The 5,209-nt window shown below is 39.1% G+C and overlaps 1 pseudogene; it reads right to left on the reverse strand.

The window, feature by feature from the left end:
* Positions 1 to 2,541: 2,541 nt before the first annotated feature.
* LOC129677258 (olfactory receptor 5W2-like) lies at positions 2,542 to 3,482 on the reverse strand (annotated as a pseudogene).
* Positions 3,483 to 5,209: the final 1,727 nt, after the last annotated feature.

Consider the following 5,209-nt stretch of genomic DNA (forward strand, 5'->3'; position numbering starts at 1 on the left):
TTGGGAGGGGGTCTCTCTGACGGAAGATACCCTCCGGGGATCTTTCAAACCGAGTGACATTTAGAAACACTGTGCAGTTTCTATCTAAGAGAATACATGTATACATATAATCAATTTTAAGTACTCTCTGTAATCTACTGTGGTAGGAATTTATTGGTTTTAAAATGATAAAGATTTTAATATATCAGTGTCTATCTAACTGTTAATCCCTAGGCCTATGCATGTAATTTTTCATCTGACCATCTTCCAAAAATACATCATTTAGTTCTGGAACTTGCATCTCTAGCCAGCAAAACTTAGCTTGTGATGACTGCTTTTAGGAATTCACATTAAGTAATAGTCCATACATTTTATTTCAGAAGATTAGGCTGATTGTAAAAATTTAAATGTATATTTCCAGGTTATAATTTCTACTAGTATGTTAAATTCAATAAGACAGAAAATATTGCATTTACCATAAAATTTAGGGCATAAAATATGCAAAAAATTGTCAATAAACTTTCTAAACTTAGTGTAATAAGCACAAAGTGAAACAATAATTGATAAAATTAGTACCTTAGAAATGATTGGGAAAATTTTATAGTTAAGAAAACCAAATGTTAATATGAGATATATAAAAATCATACATTTGAAGACATACTATACCTAATCGAAATAATATAATAGCACAAACACAAAATTTATTTAAAGAAAACCTTATTTTATTTTTTTAATATTTTATTTTTAAATACTTTTATACATTCACTTGTATCCCAGCTATAACCCTCTCCCTCTTTCCCTTCAAATCCTCCCCTGCCTCCCTCATCTCCTCCCTGCCCCCTCTTGAGTCCACTGAGAGGGGGTGTCCTCCTTTCCTTTCGTCTAGCCCTAGCTTATCAGGTATCTTCAGGATGGTTGCAATGTCCTTATCTGTGGCCTAGCAAGGCTGCTCCTTCCTCAGGGGGGAGGGGAAGCTCATAAGTTCATGTCAGAAACAATTCCTGTCCTCCTTTACTAGGGAACCCACTTGGATACTGAGCAACCATGGGCTATGTTTGAGCAGGGGTTGTAGATTATATCCATGCATGGTCCTGGGTTGGATAAACAGTCTCATAGAAGACCCCTGTGCTCAGATATATTTGGACCTTGTGGAGCTCCCTGTCCCCTCTAGCATATACTAATTCCTCCTTCCTTCATATAATTCCCTATACTCTGCCGAAGGTTTGGTTATGGGTCTCAGCATCTGCTTTGATACACTGCTAGGTAGAGTCTTTCAGATGCCTTCTGTGGTAGGCTACTGTCCTGTTACTTGTTTTCTCCTATTTCCAATGTCCATCCCTTTTGTCTTTCTAGATGAGGATTGATCATCTTACCTCTGGTCCTCTTTCTTGTTTATCTTCTTTAGGTGTACATATTTTAGTATGTTTATCTTATCTTATAGGTCTATATAAGTGAGGCTATACCATGTGTGTCTTTATGCTTTTGGATACCTCACTCAGGATGATTTTTTCTAGATCCTACCATTTGCCTGCAAAATTCATGACTTCCTTGTTTTTAATTGCTGAGTAGCTGAGTAGTATTCCATTGTGTAAAAGTACCACAATTTCCGTATCCATTCCTTCGTTGATGTACATCTGGGTTGTTTGCAGGTTCTGGCTATTATGAATAAAGCTGCTACAAACATGGTTGAGCAAATGTCCTTGTTGTGTACTTGAACATCTTTTGGATATATGCCTAGGAGTGGTATAGTTGGGTCTTGAGTTAGCACTATTCCTAACTCTCTGAGAAAGCGCCAGATTGATTTCCATAGTGGACATTCTCACCAGCAATGGAGGAGGGTTTCCCTTTCTCCACAGCCTCTCCAGCATGCGTTATCTCTTGAGTTTTTGATCTTAGCCATTCTGATGGGTGTAAGGTTGAAATCTCTGGGTCGTTTTGAATTGCATCTCTCTGATGGCTAGGGATGTTGAGCATCTCCTTATGTGTTTCTCTGCCATTCTATATTCTTTTACACAGAATTCTCTGTTTAACTCCATCCCCCATTTTTTAATTAGGTTACTTGAATTATTGCCTTTTAACTTCTTTAGTTCTTTATATATTCCAGATATCAGCCCTCTGTCAGGTATTGGGTTGGTGAAAGATCCTTTCCCAATCTATAGGTTGTCCTTTTGTTCTAACGACAGTGTCTTTTGCTTTACAGAAGCTTTTCAGTTTTATGAGGTCCCATTTATTGACTGTTGCTCTTAGGGCCTGTGCTTCTGGTGTTCTGTTCAGGAAGTTGTCTCCTGTGCCAATGAGTTCTAGGCTCTTCTGCACTTTTTCTTCTAACCGATTTAGAGTATCTGGTTTTATATTGAGGTCCTTGATCAACCTGGACTTTAGTTTTCTGCAGGGTGATAAATACAGATCTATTTTCATTTTTCTGCATGTAGACACCCAGTTGGACCAATACCATTTATTAAAGATGCTGTCTTTATGAAACTTTATTTTTATCTCTCACCTGTATAATTTATCAGAAAAAAATATTTTAGCTAATTGGATATGTACATGTGATGGATCTGCTTATAACCAAGTTTTTGTTTTCAGTTTTTGCAAGGCCTCTTTTATGTCCTTGATTCCTAAGTCATAAATTAAAAGGGTTCAACATGGGAATCACCAGGGTGTAAAACAGTGAGGTTATTTTGTCTTGATCTAAAGAATAAGAAGATCTTGGCTGGAAATACATGAATAACATTATTCCCTGAAAAACGCAAACTTCTGTTAAGTGGGAGATGCAGGTAGAGAAGGCTTTAAACCTCCCCTCAGCAGAACGGATCTTCAGGACTGATAAAATGATGTAACAGTAAGAGACAAGTACTCCCGGGATGGTTCTCATTTAAATGAAATGAAAAACAGTAAATATGACAGGTTCATTGACTTGCATGTCAGAGCAGGACAGGAGGTAAAGAGGAGGTAAGTCACAGAAGAAATGATTGATCTCATTAGAACCACAGAAACACAAGTGAAATGTAAATGTTGTATGAATCACAGCATCTACAATACCCACCAAGTAAACCACAGCCAGAAGGTGGTAGTATACCTTACTAGACATGTCTACTGCATATAACAAAGGGTTGCTGATGGCCTTGTTGCTGATGACCGATCAAAGGCCATCATTGCCAGCAGCATAGATTCCATATCTGTAAAGATACAGGAGATGAAGAACTGCAGAAGATAGCCAAGAAAAAGAATCAAATACAGCCTTTCGCAAGCAAGTCAACTAACATCTTTGGGGCAACTGCAGTGGAATAGCAGAAGTGAGAAAAAGAGAGGTAGCTGAGGAAGAAGTACATTGTCACATGAAGCTATGGATCCAGCCTAATCAAAATGATCATTCTAGATTTTCAATAAGAATAATGATGCAAACAATTAGAAAAGTGGTAAAAAAAAATCACCTTGATCACAAGGTTATTTGCAATTCCCAAGAGAAGAAACTCAGTGCCTGAGCAGTTCCCAACTTCCATTCTTTTTATTTTTTTTATTTTAATTTTGATTTTTTATATTAATTACAGTTTATTAACTTTGTATTCCAGCTGTAGACCCCTTTCTCATTCCTCCCAATCCCAACCTCCCTCAATCATCTCCTTCTTTGCTCCACTCCAAATCCACTGATAGGGGAGGTCTTCCCCTTCCATCTGGCCCTAGCATATCAGGTCTCATGAGAACTGGTTGCATTGTATTCCTTTGTGGCATGGCACAGTTTCACTCCGCAAAGGGGGAGGTGATCCCAGAGGCAGCCACTAAGTTCAGGTCAGAGACAGCCTATGCAACCCTTACTATGGAACCCATTTGCAGGCTAAGCTCCCATGGGCTAAATCTGAGCCAGGGGTCTAGGTTATCTTCATGAATCATCCTTGGTTAGAGTACCTGTCATTACAAAGAACCCTGGACACAGATTATTTTGGTTCTGTTGCTCTCCTTGTGGAACTCCTGTCCACTCCAGGTCTTTCTATCACCTCTTTATTAAGATTCCTTGCACTCTGCCCAAAGTTTGGCCATGATCTTTAGCTTCTGCTTTAATACACTGCTGGGTAGAGTTTTTCAGAGGTCCTCTGTGATAGACTACTGTCTGGTTTCCTGTTTTCTTCCTCTTCCAATGTCCACCTCGATTGCCTTTCTGAATGAGGATTGATCATCTTATCCTGGTTCATCCTTCTTGATTAGCTTCTTTAGGTGTACAGATTTTATTATGCTTATCCTATATTATATACCTAATATCCACTTTTAAGTGAGTGTATACCATGTGTGTCTTTCTGCTTCTGGGTTACCTCACACAGGATGATCTTCTCTAGAAATCCCACCATTTGTCTGCAAATTTCATGAATTCTTTGTTTTTAATTGCTGAATAGTATTCATTCTTGTAAATATACCACAATTTCTGTATCCATTCCTCAGGTGAGGGACATCTGGGTTGTTTCCAGGTTCTGGATATTATGAATGAAGCAGCTATGAACATGGTTGAGCAAATGTCCTTGAGATGTACTTAAATATTTTTGGATATATGCCTATGAGTGGTATAGCTGGATCTTGAGTAAGCACTATTCCTAATTGTCTGAGAAAGCATCAGATTGATTTCAAACTATTTGCACAAGTTTACATCCTCACCATCAGTGGAGGAGGGTTCCCTTTTCTCCACATCCTCTCCAGCATGTATTGTCACTTAAGTTTTGATCTTAGCCATTCTGATGGGTGTAAGGTGAAATCTCAGGGTTGTTTTGATTTGCATTTCCCTGATGAATAAGGACATTGAGCATTTCTTTAAATGTTTCTCTGTGATTCATTATTACTCTATTGAGAATTCTCTGTTTAGCTCCGTACCCCATTTTTTTATTAATTACACTTTATTTATTTTGTATCCCCCCATAAGCCCCTCCCTCCTCCCATCCCGATCCCATCCTCCCTCCCCTTTCTGCATGCATGCCACACCCCAAGTCCACTGATAGGGGAGGTTCTCCTCTCCTTCTTTCTGATCTTAGTCTATCAGTTCTCATCAAAAGTGGCTGCATTGTCCTCTACTGTGGCCTGGTAAGGCTGCTCCCTCCTCAGGGGGAGCAGGCCAATCAGATTATGTCAGAGGCAGTCTCTCTTCCCATTACTATGTAACCCACTTGGACACTGAACTGCCATGGGCTACATCTGTGCAGGGGTTCTAGGTTATCTCCACGAATAGTCCTTGGTCCGTACCCCATTT

Source organism: Psammomys obesus, unplaced genomic scaffold (assembly GCF_907164565.1).
Source record: "Psammomys obesus unplaced genomic scaffold, mPsaObe1.curated_primary_1811, whole genome shotgun sequence".
Lineage (NCBI taxonomy): Eukaryota > Metazoa > Chordata > Mammalia > Rodentia > Muridae > Psammomys > Psammomys obesus.